Raw genomic sequence first — 23461 nt, forward strand, 5'->3', positions numbered from 1 at the left:
ATACCTTCCGTGTGTAGCCCCTCTGCAGTTACAAGCTGCCAGTGGTTTAGTGTCCGAATATTTTCAGACGAGTTGTGTGCTGGTCTGCCATTATCGTAGCATAAACAGAAAATTTGATCAATAAAATCGATAACAAACATTAATAACCCGCGCTTTCCCCACCGTACGCTCGCCCGATCACAAATACATTCGTATGATTTATTGTTAACACGAACAACAATTCATGTGTGGAAAGTATCATTCGCTCACGCACACACGCGCACTCGACTACTTGGGAAAATGTTATGGATTTTTTGTTTAAAACTGGAATTGGCTTTTTGAAAATGGAATTCCGATATTTGAGTTCGGCCGTTGGCGTTAATCGGTTAGCATTAAATGGCGCTTACTGGTTAGTTTCTTATGGAATGTTTTTGTGTCTTTCTATTTTTGAGTTGCTATAAGACGGTGTTAAAGCGAAACGATTGCTAAGTTTAGAATCTGGGTTTATTTAGAAATTACTTAATTATTTCACTTATCGAAAAAGGTACATACTTTTTTTTGTAAACATTAAGTGACTGGATATCGGATACAAATTCACTCTTAGTAAAAAGTCGAGTCGAAAATACACTATGTAATAATGCAAATTACATCAAACAAAAAAAGTTAATTTTTAATATCACTGAGTATACATTGATCCTAAATGTTTCACAAAAAACTGTAATTTAGTGCAAAATAAAAATTAACAAAACAACGCTCAGAACACATAAATAAGCTTCCGTAAACATTCTCACTCTTTCCCTTTTTATCTTAAGCCACATACCACTATTATGGACTTATAAAAATTTAACTGACCATTTATAGTCCTTAAGTCGTTGGAGTAGAGTTCACAAATGGCCAGCAATCAGCGTCGACGGCACAGACTAAAAAGCACGCGGCTGGACTGTTCGCGCCTGCGCAAATGTCAGGCTATTTCGGCGCGTGACGCGGAGCGCGTCAGCGGGGTTGAAGTTGGCATATTGTCACAGGTCATGTCACGATAACGGAGGTATTAAAAATTATGTAAACTCAATTGTTTTTTAGGAAATGGCCTGATTTTTATTTTGCTGTCGCTTTTTTAAATCGCTTGATAAAATTTTGTAAATTAGAGAGTTCCCTATACTTTACAATATAAACTTAATTTCACCGTATTTCCTAAAAAAAATTCCTCTGAGTTAGAAAGACGTACAGTCAAGGAATTTAAATTCCGACCCATTTCGTACTTTGTCACAGTGACAACCGTATGAGGTCTCTAGCGGCTTTCATATTGATTGTCACTGTGACAAAGTACGAAATGGGTCGGAGTTTAAATTCCTTGACTGTACCTATGTGATTTAAGTAAAGGGAAAATAACATGTTTTTTGTACCAAATTGGAATTTTGTGTTAATTCCGGCCAGAATATAGAGGATATTAACCAAATGCAGTAGCCATTAACAGGCTTTCCCCTCTGTCGAAAATAGGCGGCCAATGGTCATACGACTCATACACAATGTATGGACTGACGTTTATCTGACATGACTATTTTTACGTTACGTATACATTTGACATGCAGTTGGTGTTCTCGACAGTTTTGAAAAAGTTATATGTAAGTAAATATAAAATAATAACTACAAAATCATGGGTAATTAAAAGCTGGCCCAAAAATAAATTAAGTAACAAAATTTTATGCTGCGGCATTTAGTTGACAATTTTAACAGCCGTTTGCGATTGTGTATCAAAGGCAAAAGATAATATTTAGAAGACACTACGTTTAGTTTCAGTATAATGATTATTGTTTATATAAAACGTCGAATGAATAAATATATCCAATTTATTTAACCTTCGAAGTCCCTGCGTATAATTTTTTATACATATTCCAAAATCTATTATGAACTTTTATTGTATAACTAAGGGTTCTGCATACATCTGCGAAGAATTTCAAAGGTGTATGTGAAGTCCCCAATCCGCATTGGGCTAGCGTGGGGACTATAGCCCAAGCCCTCTCGCGCTCGAGAGGAGGCCTGTGCCCAGCAGTGGGACGTATATAGGCTGAATTATTATATTATTATTTATCCTTTCCATATCTCGGGACCATGGGGTCCTGGACCTTTGGGAGGGGTGCGTGGGGCCGAAGCCAACAGCGCAGAGGCCCTTTAAGACAGTTTACTCTAAAAGTAAGGGATACACATGTTATTATTATTATTATAAGGGTTCCAATTTCAAAAACAAAACTATTGCCTCTGGGTCTCAAGAGGTTCGCATTATTGGGCCACGAAAGTTAAGTTTTATTTAAATTGTCCCATGAACAACACAATATCTAAAATTACTTACCACGTAGTAGTAATCACTGATCAGTTTATTGTACATACGTGTACCTACATTATACAATTCATAGAGCTAGAGGCACAAGAGCGAATTTATACCTCACAGGGAACTCTTCCAGCTAACCTGGTGAGTTGACTTTACACTTTTTCTTATGTTTATCTTATCTTATCTTATTGTTTTCGGGGGCCCTTACGGATACACTTCGACCCATAGGGATCTTTTGTGCAGTTACCCCCTAGAAGAGATCCGTCAACTACTCAAGAGCTTTTCCCACCATATCCATGTGTCGGATGATGGAGCTCATGGGTAGCGTTTTAAAGTCCTTTGGTTCCAGGTATCCTGCTCTAAAGTCCTTCATTCTTTGTCTGGCGAGGGCGTGACATTCACACATTAAGTGTCTTACTGTCTCTTCCTCTTCGCCACACATACGACAATCGGTGTTGTCAGAGTGTCCCATCTTGGCCAGAAATCCTTTGACCCCGTAGTGGCCAGTAAACACCCCCGTTATGATTTGGAGTTGTCTTTTGCTAAGTTTCCAAAGCTTTTTGCTCCAGCCGGAGTCTATTCCTTGCATAAAGAGCTTTGCATGCTTTAGACCCGTCAGACTATCCCATTCTTCCTGGTGTTTGGTCTTGGTATGGTCTTTAATAGCCGTTGTGATGGTTCCCTGTGAGAGCCCCACGAATGGTTCCGGACCTATAAGGTTACTTACAGATCCGGCTCTGGCGAGTTCATCTGCATTTTCATTGCCTATGAATCCCTTTTTCTTATGTTTGATTTAAATACTCAAGTAGCCAATTTTATCTCATCAACTTTTCACCAGACGACTCTTGTTTGTGTTATTGTTGATATAAACAACGATGTCGAAACAATATAGTTCATCATTGTTGACTGCAGATCGAGAAACATAATCTTGTTTATTTCTAACCGATACAAGTTGAAAGATTCGGAGCCTTGTCGATAAATATTTTTATCTTTCCTAAGACTTGATATGACGACATTGTCTGTCTGTCTGTGGTTTCGTAGCTCTCAAACGTATGGACCGATTTCGATGCGGTGTTTTTTTACTTGAAAGCGAGTTTCCTTGTAATGGTTTTTAGCTATGTTTAATTAAAACCGATCCAGTAGTATGAAGAGTATCAGCCCATTTCCAAAATGATGTAAGGCATTTTTGGCGTAAAATGGTTTTGGCATAATGCAAAGGGGATTCATTTTTTTTTATTTGCAGCTCTCTACATTTTTTCTCAAATTTACAACAAAAGTTTGCACACAAAACACTCTTTGTTAAATTTCTCATCTGTCTCTTTGTATTAAGATGATAATTATAATTAATTATACCTACACTGAGCGAAAAATCATTAGTAAACTAAACCAGGAATTAAAAAACAGTTCTGTACTGGGGGAAAAAAATGAAGTTTAGTAATAATTATAGACGTTTCACTATTTCTGTAAAGTTTATTTATTTCTACAAACAGCTCAGTAATCCTAAATCTAATTTCAACAAACAGGTAATAGAAATTGCAAGAACTAATAGAAATTGCAAAAGTCAATTTGTTCCTATTAGTTGAGTCCCCGGATTAAGTTTATTTTTGTAATTCTAAGTGTGTTTTTAGGGTTCCGTACCCAAAGGGTAAAACGGGACCCTATTACTAAGACTTCGCTGTCCGTCCGTCCGTCCGTCCGTCCGTCCGTCTGTCACCAGGCTGTATCTCACGAACCGTGATAGCTAAACAGTTGAAATTTTCACAGATGATGTATTTCTGTTGCCGCTATAACAACAAATACTAAAAACAGAATAAAATAAAGATTTAAATGGGGCTCCCATACAACAATCGTGATTTTTGACCAAAGTTAAGCAACGTCGGGAGTGGTCATTACTTGGATGGGTGACCGTTTTTTTTTTTTGCTTTTTTTTTCTGTTTTTTTTTTTGCGTTATGGTACGGAACCCTTCGTGCGCGAGTCCGACTCGCACTTGCCCGGTTTTTTGTTATCCTATTCTCTCAGTGTACCTAACCCTTTTAAATAGTTTCCAAATTATTCATCACACAATTTTGAGCGTACTCAATAATTTATAATGTTTTTGAATGTTGTATTCTACAAGCACGTAGGTTACATCTGTTAATAAAGCATGTGAATTCCTAAGCATAATCTTCTAAGAAATAATAGTGCTACATCAAACTTGTCCCTATAAGGCCCCGTGGTCTCTAATTAAGCGTTAAATTATTAATCATAAAGGCACGCTCTATAAAATCGCCCAAGTAGAGACAGAAAAAATGCGACGACGTTTCAGATTGCTAATATGTATGGTCCGCATATTAGAGCGCTATGTTGATTGGTAATTAAGCACAGATATATTACTGATCGTACATTTTCCAGCATTTTTGGTGCAGCAGAGTGGTGTTAACGGAATTGGTATAGATAATTTCAACTGAAATGGTAAATTAAGGTTAATATTCACGTAATTAACGCTAATTAATCATTAGGGTTGAAATGATTTATACCAATTCCATTAACACCACTCCGCTTCACCAAAAATGCTGGAAAATTTACGATGTCTGTATATTACAGACTTAAATCGACCGGGGTATGAACCGTGATTACCTTTTGTATTGTTTTCGAGCTCTTGTTATCCCGGTCGATAATAAGTGTAGTGAAACTAACCGTGAATCGTTCAAAACTGTTATATTATATATGTACATCACCTATATACACATAGGTGATGTACATATATATAGGTAAAGAAGAAGGTATCAATACATCACCCATTAGATTAGTTTTTTTCTTAATGGTAACATTCCATTTCTAACCGCAGCAGCACTACCGGTACAGAACGCGTCGCTGTCATTGTCAATTTCCATCGTAAAATGAACAGTAGTGCAGCTGTCGTTGCAAATGGACTGTCACCTTAACCTTCAGCCTACGAATTGCGAATTCGGTTGCCACGTCACAGGCTTAGCCTAGTGTGAGGCCACAGGATACCTATTGATGTTTATTAACAAGGTTTATTTCAAATAAATATTATTCTTATTCTAGGTATATTTTGTAGTTATTGAAGTGAGTTTATTTATTGTTTGGTTTTCATACTATAGTAAAGACAAAAGGAAGGGTCATGATTTCATTAAGGGTGTGTAAAGTTTGTTTATATGTATTGTAGTACATAGTATAGTCCTTAAATTAGTTAAAAATTTTAGAAATTCAGTGAACATTAATAAAAAATATTAAAATTTTATCGTGCCTTAATTTTTTTATTTTCAGCTCTAATACATGCACAAAATTGAACTGCAAAGATACCTAAAAAAACTTTCTACCTCGTAAGTCTCCGTGTTGTAAAAGTATAAATTCAATTCTAGTTTTGAACTCTAAAGTATTAACAAAGTTCCATATTTAATAATGTAAAAGTATCCCTGGGTCTTACTAGGTTCAATACCAAATACTAGTACAAGCGAAATTAATAACTTCATATTCAGAATATACGTTAAATATTAAAGGATAAGAATTGTAAACATAACTCATAGATGCCGCGCACCTCCAAAAGTACTATTAAAGCCGCGACCCCGCGAATCCAATGCGATCCGTATCAAGTCAAAGGTCGCTCCAGTTTTATAGTCCACAAAAACCGACCACGGTTAACCCTCTAAAGGACCCTTTCTTAAGTTTTTTGGCAGAAAAAAACGGTGCGCGCTCCGGCCGCCTGTATACACATTCAGGGCCTGGCGGCTGTGGCGGGCAGTCGCACGTCGCACGTCATACGCGATCTACTTTCACGACTTTTTACGACTTTTCCTAGTCACCACTCGCAGGAAAACTCAAAAGGTCCGATTCCAAATTTGAATCTTTCAAACTCGTTCGCTCGTTTTGTAAATACTGGCCAGTTATGTTATGAGCATCGTTTCAAATTAAACCATTGTTTTAAATTCGACATTGTTCTTGTTTTAATTGTTTAACTTTGATCTAGGGATTGTTTTCGATGTTACTTTGTTGGGCATAAACAATTGATAGTTTGCGCGGCGCGCGTTTTTACGAATGTTTTTTGCGCGGTGCGTAGTGGGGGTAGGGTGGGGCCTGCAGAGACTCGTCCCTCTTCTAGCGTATTTTGATTTAGTTTCCGAGTCTTACGCGGGCGCCGCGTTTTTTCAGTCGCGCGACGACCGCGCGGCCTCAACCACCTTTTTGAGTTTTCCCGCGTTAAATTTTCACGTACTTTTCAGGTTGGAAAAACGTTGAACTTGTGTAAAACTGTGAAGTGAGTGACTATTCTGTGACCATTGGTGACTTTGTGTGCTGGCCTGACTCGATTTTGGATGTCTTAGATTAAGGTAAGTTTTTTTCGTTTGTAATAGTTAGTATGTATTAAGCTTCACTAATTAAGCCTTCACATTATTAATTTTAATACCCAAGTAACAATTTTAATCAATATATAACACCTTGATATTTAAATATTTTTGAAGTAGTTATTAATGTGTTACTTATATTAACTGTGTTTATTTTTAAACGTGAAAATTGTATTGAAAATGGATTGGTTACTGCGCTCGCTTACTTATATTAATATTGTAGCCCAATATGAAAGAGCACGACGCACTAATAGGTACTAATATATTGAATCGGATGTCACTAGATACAAGACACAAACATTAAATGATATAAAATAAAAACACTGATTTGTACTTTGTTATTAATAATTGAACTTCTGGTTGAACTTTGAAGTAAAAATCGATGTTTGTTTGTTTATTATCTCAGAGATAACAAAGTAATTAATTAATTATATTTCCTACCTTTCACTAATTAATGGGTCATAAAACTTAACTGTTTAACTAATAAACATATCATGTAGTTAAAATGTTGCTGCATAAATAGACTGACAGACAGACAAATATATTCGAGTTCTTACTACTCTTATTAGATTTTGATTGATCCTTCTTGTGTTTGATTTCAATTTGATTTAACAGCATTACTGTAGATGTGCTTGAATAAATTTATGTATTTATTTAAACTTTATTGCATGATAAAAATAAATACAAATGGCGGACTTAATGCCCTAAGGCATTCTCTACCAGTCAATCATAATAAAATAAATCTGCACTTGAGGAGATTAGTTAGATAGTAAATGGTATAATGATTTGTCCCGAGTTTAGAACTTTTTATAGTTTTCTACTTCAGTACAACGTTTTAGGCATTGGGATTCCGTTGACGCTGTTTTCTGCGTAGAGCGTCAAAGTTATATATAAATACTGCTTTACCTATGGTACTACACGAAGGTAGGTACTAGGTACCTTATTTCAAATATTAATGTACTGTTTTAGCTCATTTTGAATACGAGGAAAGACTATTAAGTTAAAGTTCAATACAGGGTTGTTTTTTGCATGCATTATATGATTATAATTAGTTTATAATTGTACGCCCGAAATGGGCAAGCTGATGGACTTCTGTAATATTTATAAGACCTATGTACCAACACAGCTTTGTCAATAAAGAAATCTTATCTTATCTAAACTATAAAGCGAATAATGTTTTGTAGATAGTATATTATATGTTGCAGTCAAAGTTCGAAGTTGCGTTAATTTTCGACGTTAGTCATTTCTAGGATTGACTTAGTCAAGACACGTTTGTAGCGCTTACTTAAATATAGACCGCCAGTCAAAACTTTAGGCAAGGCCTTAGGTTTTGCAGTAAATTAGCGAATTGACTACAGAAGATATATTATGATGGCATTATTCATAAACGGGCTACAGGCTTCAATTAGGTAACTTCGTTTGTCTTAATTTTTTGACTTATGTCATCATCATCACAGCCATAAGACGTCCACTGCTGAACATAGGCCTCCCCCTTTAATGGGGGGGTGAATGCCATAATCGCCACGCTTGGCAGGCGGCTTGGCGATCGCAGTCGAGTTCACCGAATTTGAGGGACGCTGCTGCCCGTCCACCGGTGGTCTTGCATCAACATCAACATCAACATTTATTCAGCAAATAGGCCACAAGGGCTTGGACGTAGTTTAAGGACTTACGGCTGACTGATTGACTTATGTATTTGCAAGAGAGAGATAAACCATAAGTTGTCTAATTGAGCCTTGTAAAGTTTTATGAATAAGGGGGTAAGTAAGAATTTATAGAGAGCAATGGCATAAAAAGTAATTTTATTGTCATCAATTTTATTACTTTTACATACAATGTTTGCGATATCACCAGGGATGAACTTGAACAATTCTGATTAAATAAAAAAGAACTTTTATTTATAATGTTTTATAGTTAGTTTATATAAGATATGTCCACGGGTACGCTCTTTATAAGACACAAATCCGAAAAGTGTTTTCGGATGTTACAATTAGAGAAGAAGAAAAAAAATCATCCATTATGTGACATTTTTACACATTGTCTTTACAGTTTATTTGGAAGAGTTTATAAAATACACAAAACTTAACACCGTTTGTATAACTTTTGGAAATTTCTAGATTATTTTTAATTCAAGCAATGTTCTATTAAAAAAAAAAAAACTACGGGTAGGTAGCAATCATGACTTAATCCCTTAACAAAATTTTCGAAGCAGAAAATATACCGCCACTTTTTTGAACTAACTTATATGGCTAGTATGAGGTTTATCAATAAGTTATCTACGCCGGGGTCAGCGCAGGTGAGGTCAAGTCAGTACTGTATGAAATTCAATTTCAAAATGGCTTTCTATTCACTACATCCGTGTAGATTGAAGTGAAAGAAATTGTTTTTAGTAACTGTAGCATTCACTTTTATTTCTGTGTCTGTAAGAGTTAATTCTACAATCTGTGTGTGTATGTTTGTATTCGTATTTTGTGCTTATTAAAAGCAAATTTTAGAATGTTTTCGCAATGTCTGATTCGATAGGTATCGAATGTGAGATGCGACCACAAAGAAGTAAAAGTTTAAAACAAGCCTTTATATTTAATTCTTCATTGTTTAAATGTTTATTGTTCAAAAGATAAAGATAACCTTAAATAAATAAAAAAAACCGGGCATGTGCGAGTCGGACTCGCGCACGAAGGGTTCTGTACCATAATGCAAAAAAAAAACAAAAAAAAAAGCAAAAAAAAAACGGTCACCCATCCAGGTACTGACCACTCCCGACGTTGCTTAACTTTGGTCAATAATCCACGTTTGTTGTATGGGAGCCCCATTTAAATCTTTATTTTATTTTGTTTTTAGTATTTGTTGTTATAGCGGCAACAGAAATACATCATCTGTGAAAATTTCAACTGTCTAGCTATCGCGGTTCGTGAGATACAGCCTGGTGACAGACGGACGGACGGACAGACGGACGGACAGCGAAGTCTTAGTAATAGGGTCCCGTTTTACCCTTTGGGTACGGAACCCTAAAAAGAAGGACTTGACGCCATAGGGCACTCTCTAGCAGCTGCTTTTCTCCAAGGATATCGGATCGGACACTACATATGTAAACACCCTTATAGTGTCAATCGATGTCTTTTGGCCCATGACAAGGATTAATTTTTTAACAGACTTACAAACGTTGACGTTTAATATAACACTTACACTGCGTAAACTGCTATCAAAATCGTTGCAGACTTTTCTTGGTATTATTTCAAGTTTGTAAGTACTTTTTACAATGCAGTTTAATAGAAAAGCAAATGTAAAGAAATCATTGACATTTTATCAAGATATAGAGTAGCGACAAACTACTGAGAAACTTAAACAATCCAACATTTTTTTGCCGCTCGATCAATTTATAGATAAATATTATTTAAGTCGTAGTTATGTTTTTCTTTGCCGTTTTAAAATTACTTGTTATTATTTTTTGCCCAACACTCTTAGGAAATAAATATATATATGGGAAATCCCATAAATGGTAAACATATTTTTAATTTGATTCGTTTTATGTTTTTCTTTATTCTTCATGGCCAGTTATGATAGTAATTTGAATAGTCATTTTTATCATATAACAACTATTGATAGGAGTTTAATAAATTTAAATCTAAATTTTGAGCCGTCATATTCAGGGGGTTTATGCGTCGTTGGACTAAAAGTACTTCAAAATGTTTAAGTCTTATCAAGTCGGAATATAAAAATGACTACTTTCTTTACATAGGTCCAGGATTATAATAATACATATACGTAGGTTGCCCTGAAAGTTTCGGGAATTGGAAAAAATACGCGTTTAAATGAAATAAAAGTACTTTTATTGTTTTTCAAAGTATTCTCCTTTGTGTTTAATGCACTTTTTCATTCTCTGAAACCAGTTTTCAAAACAGTTATTGAACTCTGAACTGGGGGTTGACGAAATGGCCATTTTATAAGCGTGGACTGCTTCTTCCGCGGTCTGAAAACGCTGACCACGCAACCGATTCTTTATTTTCGGGAAAGTAAAAAAATCGTTGGGACTTAGGTCGGGGCTGTACGGAGGATGGTCCAGTAATTCGACTTTTTCGCCCTTCAGATAGTCGTTTGTTTTCTGAGCAGTATGAGGGCTGGCATTATCATGGTGTAGTATAATACGGCGGTTAGGGTTATTTTTTCGCAGTTCAGCAAAAACAATCGGTAAACAAACGCCTATATACCAATCGGCATTGACAGTTCTTCGATCTTCAAGAGCAATAGTCGCCACGTGACCCGATTTGGAGACAAACGTGGCTACCATTTTTTTGATCGTGCTGCGAGAACGAACAACTTTTGTTGGCTTCGGCTCGTCTTCGTAAACCCATACTCGAGATTGGTTTTTGGATTCAGGCTCATATGCGTAAATCCATGACTCGTCACCTGACACAATACTAAAAACGGCAGTTGAGCTTCCTCCATTAAATCTTTTTAGGGTTTTGTGGCACCAATTGACACGGACCGTTTTCTGGTCGTCAGATAACAAGTGAGGAATCCACCGGGAAAACAACTTCCGCACGCCCAACTCTTGCTGTAAAATAACTTGTACCTGACTCATTCCAATGCCTAAAGTCTCCTGAATTTCCCGATATGTAATATGCCTATCTTCTTTTATCAGTTGGCGAACAACATCGATGTTTTGATCGGTAACGGCAGTTTTCGGTCGACCCTCACGTACGTCATCCGCAAGAGACACACGGCCACGTTGAAATTCCGAATACCACCTGTATATTGTCGTCTTCGAAGGTGCTTCACTACTAAAAGCAATAGTCAATCGGTCTCCACATTGTTGTTGTGTTAATCCACTTTTAAAGTCATAATAAATCATTGCTCTAAAACTTTCGCGGGACAGCTCCATTTTCACCAGCGACTCAACGACTTTAAAAAACAATTGAAAATAGAACATTGTTTTTTTTTTCTAAGTGGCCAGTGTTTTCGAATAATGAGACTATGCTTGTAACAAAGAGGTATAACACATGTCAAATATACGTTCCTAAGTATGCAATTCCCGAAACTTTCAGGGCAACCTACGTATGGAACAAATTCATCCCCTCGTAAAATTATATACGCCCGAACTTATGTAAGTGGACATTTTTATACATCATCATATTTACTTTTAGTCTAGTGCCGCAACATATTTATATTTGGTCTAATATACAGATGCACATTTTTATACTTCGTCGAAATTATATACGCACGAACTTATGCAAGTAGACATTTTTATACATCGCCATATTTACTTTTAGTCCAACGACGCATAAACCATTCAGGGGTGGTAACTGAAACTGAATTTAAGTTACTTTAGTTACTTCTCAGTTTAAAAATTGCTGACCGCCATAATACTTAGTTACTTATTCAGCCAGTAAAATTAGTAAGGAACTCATTAATAAAGGTTTCAAGATAATTTTAATATTTAATTTTACTTCTCATGTACCTACATAGTTATGTAAATATTTCAACGCCGATGCATGCCGGCAGAATATGCTGACCTAACACTTTTTACTAACCAACATTGTATGTACCATATTCTTGGAAATAAAGTATTGATTGATTGATTGATGATTAAATAATTAACGGAACAAATCAATTAATTTGTCAAAGCTATTCGGAAATGGATTTATAATTTATTTAACATATCCGGTGTGTGTTCAGAGAGTATATATATTTATAGAATTTAATAGTCGATTTAATTATATTGTTTCTGATTGTAATAATTAGATTTTAGTGTATTACCATTAATTTATTAAAAGCACACGAGCATACTTCATTCTCGGTTTTCAGTCTGAATATCACTTCCAACTTGTAGATTTCCAACTTAAAGGGAAAATATTAAAATTACCGTTTCGACAAAAATTCTAACTTGAACATTCTTATGGCAAAATAATATGAGACTTTATTGGGTCAAAAAATACAAACTAAACAATAATAAAACTAAACTACATGGAATATAAAACTTAAAATAATCATATAAATAGACTTATAAATAAACTTACATTCTTATGGTAGATGTCAATGTGCGCCTCCTAATGCGTGTATGTATAAAGGGAAGTAATGGAAAAATTTTCACGTTCGTGGTAAGCCTCGGTAGCTCAGTTGTTTGGACCGTGTTCCAAAAGGACACAAGTTGTCCGAACCGGTAAATTTTACCATTTTTACGGTAATAAAAAAGTAGTATCGTTTTCAGATGTATCTGCTTAACAAAAATCACTTTCATAGCTTTTTAAGATGAACTTACAGCATCATTTCACTCCCCGTGGCATCCCCAAATGTCATTCACTGCACCGAATCCTTATCAAACGTCCTCCAGCGTAGGTCGTTCGTTCATTCGTTCATTCGGTCATCCATTCACTCACTGACCGGAAGCTGCCTTATCAAGCGGGGATATGACGTCAGCGCTACGTGAGCGTTATAATAATAAATATATTTTTTTCTTGTGAAAACAATGAAACCGGGAAATGTTTTAAGTCCGAAATATAAACATTGGTTCGGTCGTTATTCCTCGCTCTTCCGGCTGTGGAGTAATTGTTACTTATTTTAGGGTTCTCTGCGAATTATATTTTACACGGATCGATATTTAAAATACAAATGAATACTAAGCCAGTAAGTGGTTCATAGATATTTTAGAAGATTTCTTAAAACAGATTCCTTTGTTACAGTATAGTTATGTTGTTCATACGCCTAGATAAAAAAAAATTTTTTTTTTTTAAAATTTAATTGAAAAATATGGAGTTTCATATTCATACAGGTATTTATCTGTTTCATTTATTTGGACTTTGATTTATTCAGAACAAAAATTCCAATTATCCGACCGTAAAAATGTGTTCATAATAAAAACGGTATAAATCTAATAGCAATCAGTTTGGTGAAATCGTACGATCAATCTCAATCACTGCGAGCCGTTGGAGGTCCGCGTGTATGTACAATCATATTTATGTATGGAATCCGTGTGATAACGAGACCGAGCGTGAAATTAGTCTTCTTCCTCGCGCTATCCCGGCATTTTGCCACGGCTCATGAGAGCCTGGGGTCCGCTTGACAACTAATCCCATGATTTGACGTAGGCGCTGGTTTTTACGAAAGCGAGTGCCATCTGACCTTCCAACCTAGAGGGGAAACTAGGTCTTATTGGGATTAGTCCGGTTTCCTCACGATGTTTTCCTTCACTGAAAAGCGACTGGCAAATATCAAATGATATTTCGTAGATAAGTTCCGAAAAACTCATTGGTACGAGCCGGGGTTTGAACCCGGGACTACCGGATTGAAAGTCGCACGCTGTCACCGCCAGGCTACCAGCGCTTCAGCTTGGAGGTCCGCGTGTATGTACCGTCATATTCATGTATGGAATCCGTGTTATAACGAGACCGAGCGTGAAATTAGTGGAAAAGTGTAAGTTAGGAATATTCTTTAACGAAATAATTTAGAAAGTTGCTAATATCTACTAAGTATAAGCACTTCATAATTTGGCAACACGTAAGGTGGTGGTACTGGTGCTAGATGCGGTCCCAGTACATGTCATCTTGAAACTTAAGTTGTCAATAGAGGTGACAGCAGGGTGTCATCTATCGAGCACTAGTACCACCACCTTATGCTACTATAACGCTAACCATCTTGCTTACTGCTGCAACAGTAGAAAGTACTAGTTTAGCAGAGATTTGCAATTTTCAAATCTACCCCGTTTTAGAAGTTAACCCAAAGCACCCTATAAGAAAAAGAAAATATAGAAAAAAATACACAGATAAAAAAGGTAATAACAGGCGGTCTTATCGTCTCTTATAAGTAGGGACATATAAGTAAACTTTTTAATGTTTAATTTTTTTTTTTATACCTATTTTACAAATGACTGTAAAATGAATAAAAAAACTGGGCAAGTGCGAGTCGGACTCGCGCGTGAAGGGTTCCGTACCATAATGCAAAAAAAAACAAAAAAAAAGCAAAAAGAAACGGTCACCCATCCAAGTACTGACCACTCCCGACGTTGCTTAACTTTGGTCAAAAATCACGTTTGTTGTATGGGAGCCCCATTTAAATCTTTATTTTATTCTGTTTTTAGTATTTGTTGTTATAGCGGCAACAGAAATACATCATCTGTGAAAATTTCAACTGTCTAGCTATCACGGTTCGTGAGATACAGCCTGGTGACAGACGGACGGACGGACGGACGGACGGACGGACGGACGGACGGACGGACGGACGGACGGACGGACGGACGGACGGTCGAACGGACGGACAGCGAAGTCTTAGTAATAGGGTCCCGTTTCACCCTTTGGGTACGGAACCCTAAAAAGCTCTATACAAATCATGACCTACTTAATATTTTAATAGGTTTATCGGCTTACAAACACCTAAAATAATAAAAATCTAACTTGTGTCTAGAACAGTGGCCCCATCAATCGAACCCGTAAAAGATGAATAAAAGCCGCCATTTTAAATTTAATATCATCGGAATAGTCTCACGGCCGTAGCGGGAAGCCATTCGTGTGTCATAAATTTCCACTTGTAATTCCACAAGCCTTTCCAATAAAAAACACATTTCCTAATTTACTTCTAATAAAGCCGAAAGGGAAACATACATCGAAATTCTAATTAGACTTAAGCCGTTATCGAAAATAAAGAAGTATTGTGTTTGAACAATGGACCTGAGTCATACGTGATTCATTTATCGAACGCTTAAACGGTTTCCATAAAACTGTTTTCAATTTTCAAAACGGCCGACACAAAGCTTTTCGTAAATCGAACGGTTAAATCGATTGTAATGGAGAACGATAATTCGATATTGGAAAAATTGTTCCGCGTTTTCAGTTGCCTTTAGTAAATTATAGTCGTCTTTACAAACGCGGCTAGTTAAAATAAAATTTGTGTTTTGTTTTTTGAAAGGCCTAGTTTTAACTACAAAATAAAAGAATCATAGAGTTAGACCAAGAAAAGTCTGCAGCGATTTCGATAGCCCACGCAGTGCATGTGTTAGTTATACGTCATTTCACAGAAGTTTGACGTAAATAACACTTGTACTGCGTGGATTATCAAAACCGCTGCAGACTTTTCTTGGTAAATCTTAAGTTATTTTACGTGAATAATTTATTAGTCATTTAAAAAAGCCCAGATACACTTTTTGCTATTGAAAATTAGACTTCATTTGCACATGCCGAAGCTTTTTGCAACTGAATATACAACAAAGTTTAAATGTAACTTAATGCAGTAGAACTTATTACATCACTCACTAAATAGCCAATAATGTATCCAATATGTTTCTTTGAAATTGAATTAAAATTTGAACTGGGTCAGTGGTTTTCAAAGGCTATTCTAATTTGATATACTTATGCAACCGGTGCATGTCTTTATCGCGATCTTAAACTTATTGTAAAACTACCATATGTCCTGGTTAAATAATGAATTGATTTATAACTTTTACACGTACATAAAGAGTCATAAATCAAAAATAAAATACTAAAAACTTTTTAAAGATTCAGATTATTCTCTCAACCCGCTAATTACCCCAATAAATAAAAAAAACCGGGCAAGTGCGAGTCGGACTCGCGCACGAAGGGTTCCGTACCATAATGCAAAAAAAAACAAAAAAAAGCAAAAAAAAAACGGTCACCCATCCAAGTACTGACCACTCCCGACGTTGCTTAACTTTGGTCAAAAATCACGTTTGTTGTATGGGAGCCCCATTTAAATCTTTATTTTATTCTGTTTTTAGTATTTGTTGTTATAGCGGCAACAGAAATACATCATCTGTGAAAAACGGCTACAAATATAATGACCACCAAAAAATACTTTGGTACCCTAAATAAAAAAATCATGCTTACCAAAAAAAATTACTGAACACCAAAAAAATAAGCCCTAAAAATACAAAAGTACCACCATTTTAATTACGACTGCACTTCAAATTGTATTCAAATACCAAATATATTGAATGATCACCAAAAATCATTAATGATCACCAAATCTTGAAGACCAAATTAATGCGATATTTTCACCTAAATAAACCACTGTGATTACTAAAAAATTTATACATATTACCAAATAAAGTAAACTGATGCCAAAATTACTAGCCCCTCCCGCTCAACCCCCCGTAGCCCGCACCGCATACCTGATCCTAATCTACTTTTCTAGTAGCATTTCGTTATGCTGCTAGAAAAGTAAGTTAAATTGCTATCAGTTAAGTGGGTTAGGTTACGTTAGCACTGCGACCCTTACAGAAACGAAATGGTACTAGAAAGGTAGGTTAGGTTAAGTTTCAACTGCTACCCATACAGATACGAAATGCTACTAGAAAAGTGGGTTAGGTTAGGTTTGAACTGCGACCTTTACAGAAACGAAATGCTACTAGAAAAGTGGGTTAGGTTAGGTTCGAAGTGCGACCCTTTCAGAAAAGAAATGCTACTAGAAAAGTGGGTTAGGTTAGGTTTGAACTGCGACCCTTACAGAAAAGAAATGTTACTAGAAAAGTGGGTTAGGTTAGGTTTGAACTGTGACCTTTACAGAAACGAAATGCTACTAGAAAAGTGGGTTAGGTTAGGTTTGAACTGCGACCCTTGCAGAAAAGAAATGCTACTAGAAAAGTGGGTTAGGTTAGGTTTGAACTGCGGCCCTTACAGAAACGAAATGCTACTAGAAAAGTGGGTTAGGTTAGGTTAGAACTGCGAATGTTACAGAAATAAAATGCTACTAGAAAAAGGTGACGAAGTGGATTAGTTAATTTAATAGGATAACGATATATTAAACATTTTTAAATAAAATGTGGTTACAATTATGCTGGTCATTTACTATTTTTGGGTTTACAGTGATTATTTTGGAGTCATTTGCTTTAATAGGATAGCAAGATTTAAAAATTTGGTTATCATTTTACATTAAAATGGAGTTCAAATTTTGGTGGTCATTTACTATTTTTGGGTTTACAATGATTATTTTGGTGTCATTTTCTTTAATAGGATAGCAAGATGTAAAAATTTGGTTATCATTTCACATTAAAATGGGGTTTGAAATTTGGTAATCATTTACTATTTTTGGGTTAATAATGATTAATTTGGTGTCATTTCCTTTAAAAGGATAGTAAAATGTAATAAAATTGGTAATCATTTCACATTAAAATGGTGTTATAATTTTGGTGATCATTCATTATTTTAGGGTGGTAAAATAGATTTTTTTGGTATTAAATTTTATTAAATCTGGTGATCAGTTAAATAGCAGCCAATTTCAACTGTTTAGCTATCACGGTTCGTGAGATACAGCCTGGTGACAGACAGACGGACGGACGGACAGCGAAGTCTTAGTAATAGGGTCCCGTTTTACCCTTTGGGTACGGAACCCTAATAATAGGGTCCCGTTTTACCCTTTGGGTACGGAACCCTAAAAACAGTTTGTGTCATTCCCATGCAGTGTTTGTGATAGTACCTAGTTGCTAATTTTATACTTTTTGCACATGTATCGTAATGTACGTACAATTTTTTCATTAGTGTCAAGTATGCTTATAAAGTAAACATCAAACTGTACTGCTCTAAATCGCAGTTTTGTGCTCGTATCAACACACTTACAACACACTCATCTCATGTCCGTCCGTAAGGGGCCATACATCAGCGGCCCGTCCGTCCGTCCGTCTGTCACTCGGCCCTTCTACGGTCTATATTAATTGTTATTTACAATTGTAAATCGTCCGTTTATATTAGTTAATCTTTAAATGGTAATAATTATATCTGACGTTTATAGTAAATAGGTAGTACTTTATCGATGTTTTTGTTTCGTTGTTTAATTTTTATTTAATGTCTTTACTACGAGTATAGTTCGTTTTTTTTTTTAGCATTAGAAAGAACTCCACAGCAGTAAGCATGCAGTTTTTATCAGGCTCATTAATTGTTAATAATTATTGAATTATCTAATGTAGCATGGTCAATACATAATTATAATTTACTTCAAATTATTACCGCTATAAGTGTCGGATTTGGAACCAGAAGCTTACTTCTGCGAAGTTCTTTCTAATGCTAAAAAAAAAAACAAACTTAGTTGGTGATTCTCACGCAAAAAGTTAGTTTATATAGTATCCACTTTCCAATAAGTTTCGCCTGATTCCGGTGTTTTTCGGTGAAGAAAAACATCGAGAGGACAGCCAATTAATCCTAATAAGAGCTAATTTCACCTCTGGGTTGGAAGGTCAGATGGCAGTAGGTATCAAAAAACTGGTACTTGTTCAGTGGTGAATTAATTGCCGATCGGAAACCAGGCTTTTGTGAGCCGTGTCAGAAGCCGAAACGACGAATAGTCGGATATTTGTGTCGCAACTACAGATATGATATGAACGCTTAATAGTTATTTGTTTCACTCGGGGGCAAAGTTGTTGTTTAACCGCTCGTGCTAATATTGATACCCGAGCAAGCGAAAGATTCCAAAATTGAACCACGAGCGTAGCGAGTGGTTCGAAAAATGGAATCTTGAGAGTTGCGAGGGTTTCAAAGCACGAGGGTTAAACAAAATTTGCCCCCCGAGTGAAACACAAAATTTTTCACCACACCAACCCGAAGGAAATATCAAATGTAAAATATCAAACAAAATCAAACCAAATCAATTCCAAATGAATGTTGTTAAATATTTATCATCCAAAATCATCATTTAAAAGTTAATTCTAATAGCAAACATAAGAAAACAAGTAAAACAACTCATAATTTGCATTTGATTACTTTGCCTCACATGTGAATAAAATGCAACTTTGCTATCAGTTTTTGAAGTGCAAAGTAAGTCTTTCCGAGCAGGTGTGGTGAAAAATTAATTAATGTGTGCAAAGGGGAAGCGATCACGTATATGAATATTTTATAAGTGCGAAAGAGGCCGACAACAAGTTAAGAAACTTGACAATTATAGAGCTTCGCAGCGGCCACTAGCGGCCTTATGAGTTTATCAAAATGAAAAGGGACAGGTTGGTTGTTAAATGATTCTTCTTCCCTGTCGTATCGCTCTTGACAGAGCGGTCGTGGTCAAGTTGGGGCGTCCGCATCGGTAGTAGAGGCGGACACAGCTCTTCGCACGATCTCCCGCCATCTCTCCCTGTTGGCAGACTGTCTGGCACAGTCAGATACGCGGTTTCCCACTGCGGATTTTATTTGGTCAGTCCAGCGCATAGGTGAGCCACGCGATCGGGTTCCCTCCATTCTTCCTTGTAAATGACTATACCCTGGAATATACTCTGTTGTAAAAGAAAATTATTTATGCAATTATCACATATAATTTCAGAATTATTTCCTCCTTCGATATTTGACATCATTCCAATTTTGGTCGCACTTTTGATAGTTGACAGGCATTGTACAGTCGCCATCAGATATATCGGAGCGGCCAAGGTGTTCACAATATCTGAACAAGCACTCTAACGCCTTGACAATAGAGGCGTGCTCAGATATTTGTGACCACCTTGGCCGCTCCGATATATATGATGGCGACTGTAGATATGTGGCTGCAACTGAAGCATGATTCTCGCCCAGTTACCGTTGCATATGTAAACATATTTATTCTCTGGTCTAGAGCTAGGCACAGCCGTACAAGCGGGTGTATTGAGGATATTATTATAGCCCACTTCCGTAGTAAATTAAGACTAAATGAACCCGTTACGACAAATCATTTCCTATTGGGGGCGATGAACAGACTACTGAATGTGTTTGATATAAACGTTAAGATATTATTATTTATTTTACAATCATCATTATCTGAGGCATTTCAGCCGCGGGTGGGCCTTTTAGCCTGGTCAAGCCTCTCCAGTCCGATCTGCTTGTGGCCTTCCTTCTCCAACTTTTCACTCCTAAGGTCCTGATTTCCTGGTCATATGCACCAAGTACAACATAGACCCACTGAATATAAACAAACTTACGGAAAAAGAAGAAGCCCTCAACTCTTTTTTAAGGTATACTAAATACATCATAGATAATATAAAATCATTTAATAAATAATACAAACTTAAAAGCAATCGGCCGCCCGTACTCCTAGCGAGGACCGATTGACCCTCACCAAAAAGCATTACAAAAAAAAAAGTCCGTCCAACCATCTGAGCTTGGGCTTGCCTTAAACTTGAAATTATATACGTTAAGATATTATCATTTATTTAACAATAATAATAGATTATTACTTTAGAATTTAACTTTAATAGAAAAAGTAAGGGCAAATCGCCTAGCGTGGTACGGGCATGTGATGCGGAGGGATGAAAGTCATGTGACGAGAAAGGTATTACGAATGATTGTGGAGGGAAGTACGAGGAAAGGAAAACCGAGGAAAAGGTGGATGGACTGTGTGAGAGATGATATGAAACTAACGCAAGTGAATGATGAAATGACGGGCGACAGAGAGGTGTGGAAGAGAAAGACATGCTGCGCCGACCCCAAGTGAATGGGACAAGAGCAAGAAAATGACTTTAGGATTTAACTTTTCTAATGCTCAAAAGGGGATACTTATAAGTTCAACTTAAAATTGTCCCTTTAAAGGTGACATTCGGATATCTACTGTTGCGACATTTTTTATTTATTTAAATGACAACAGGGTGTCATCTATTGGGCATTAGAATGCCCGCACGAGACGTTTACCTTAATTGGGTATTTAGAAGAGTGAGTTTACTTGCAAACTTATTGGACATCGACAAGAAAAAAATATTATAAAACAAAGAAAGTGTTCGATAGTATCAGTACTTAAATATAAAACTTTACGTTGATGTGTCCATTTTATTGATAAAGGCAGTTTTTATGTGCACTAAACCTTAGCGATCGGAAGCGTACGCGCACCAAATATTGATAGATCAGAAGTGGGTTAAATGACTTCGGTCAATCAACTTCTTTATTTTTCTATCCCGTGATAATAGTAACAGCCTTTTTTTTAAAGTTACAGGTACCTACTTAGGTATACCTACTTCTAAAATGATTCGTATTACAATTAACATAAGTAAATATTATTTATAATTATCATAATTAAATGCTTGTTTTGTGAAATTAGATATAATTTTTTGAAAATAATCATATATGTAATGTTTAACAATAACTTTGAAGATTCATTTTTTTACGTACCTACCTACTTAATTTTTTATAATTACTCATAAAAAAGATAAAAGAAGGTCCTTAACGATTAATTAGTAGAACGATCTAAACCCCCTCTATGAAAATTTTTTACAGATCACAGAATTTGTGATATACCAACATTGTAGATACAAAATATCGAACCAACCCGATTTGTCCCGACAATCGTAATTATGTTAATAAAACACATTGCAAAATCGTGCATTCATTCCACCTCTCTCTCCCACGTACGCCGTCTCGCTTCTCACACATGCAATTGTCGTAAACCAATTAGTAACCAATTCTCGCCCTTCGATACTCCAAGATAAGATACAATTTGGTCCAAGCACATAAAACGTGAAGGAATCCAGCTGTGTTACAAACAACTTACAAGTTACAACTTTAAATTCTTGCCAGTAAAGTTCAAATTCGTTTAAGTGAGTGGAATCAATGAGCCAGCCGCGATGAAATGCGAAATGGATTATTTTTTCAAAAATGGAATTAAGAAGAGACAATAACGCTCATTGTTTTAAAGATGGCGGACGGGACGGGTTCAAATATGAGATTATTACTAAGGCCGCGTGTGCCTCATGAATCTTATGATAATTTTATATCATTGTACAGTTTCTACAATAGCGACATTATTTTCATGCAAAGCGTAAAAGAAGGAAACGCTTGATATACCGGTCGGTTTAAAACACGACAAAGAAAGCCATTCAAAAACAGGAAACGTGCTAAACTCCGGTTTAACACGAAATAAAGGATTTATTTATGCAATACACGTTGTGATTTTTGCTAACGCGACGCGAGGTTTCATTTAGCATACAATTTTAGGTTCTCAACTCGTTTTGGTAAAAATTGAAATTCTTACAGCGACTCGTACTTTTTAGCAACATATCTCAAATAGATTAATACAGACAATACAATTAAAACAGGATTAAAAATGGTCGCGGGTTGTTAACGCATTCTGCGTTTTTAAATTCGAATTTCGAATTGGAATCGAACAAATTATGAACTAATGTAGCGGCCCGTTTCTCAGCTGCTTGAGCAAATTAGAGTGACGTGTCACACGCTTCCAGAAAGCTGAATAGTACGTTACGAGTAATTTAAATAGAACGATCCCTCAATTGAGGTTAATTCCCGTGTTTAAGGAATATGGAGACTTTAATTAGAGACGGGCGTACTTCGCTTTGTGTAAAAGACATTTGATATTTCATTATTAAGCAATTTACTAATGGTTTAGTTCCCGTTTAATATGAGTCAATAAAAATCAATTTGGGTACTAAAATGAGTTACCGTTTAAAACTCTCCCATCAGACGGAAATCGAATAAAGAGCACGTTTGCTATCTACTTACATCACTACAAAGTTTTTACCGAGTCGTGATCCGACTTTTTGTGGAGAACACATATTCAGATGTGTAATGACCAATCTCCAAGCGTCGGACAAAAAAACGATACAGATCATTCGAGGCATTAATGCATCAGTTACTAAACCGTCGGACGCATGCTCTCGCATCCTTAACGCATTCATAATAAGAAAAAGACGTTCCATTTTCAAACGGACGAATTACAAACACAGAAGCACTCCCGCCGTTACTTTCGGTTCATATTCAAATTTCTGTTTTGAAAATAGAATAGAACGTGAGCGATTCTAAATTGGAACTGCGTAGAACTTCCAGTGATTCAAGGAACTGCATTTTTTGACAGCTTGCGTCATTTCATTTGACACCAACAGGAAATTATCTAAATACCGACCGTGAATAA

General features: G+C 36.2%; 1 protein-coding gene across 1 annotated transcript in view; it reads left to right on the forward strand.

Moving 5' to 3' along the window:
- Window positions 1-6067: 6067 nt before the first annotated feature.
- The window catches only part of LOC134675402 (uncharacterized), a 111168-nt gene continuing 93774 nt past the window's right edge, over window positions 6068-23461 (forward strand). Inside the window, exons 1-2 of the mRNA XM_063533609.1 lie at window positions 6068-6134; window positions 6530-6637. The gene's annotated coding sequence lies outside the window, so the exon portion shown is untranslated. The remainder of the gene's footprint in view (window positions 6135-6529; window positions 6638-23461) is intronic.

This window comes from Cydia fagiglandana, chromosome 22, assembly GCF_963556715.1.
Source record: "Cydia fagiglandana chromosome 22, ilCydFagi1.1, whole genome shotgun sequence".
NCBI classification, from domain to species: Eukaryota; Metazoa; Arthropoda; class Insecta; order Lepidoptera; family Tortricidae; genus Cydia; species Cydia fagiglandana.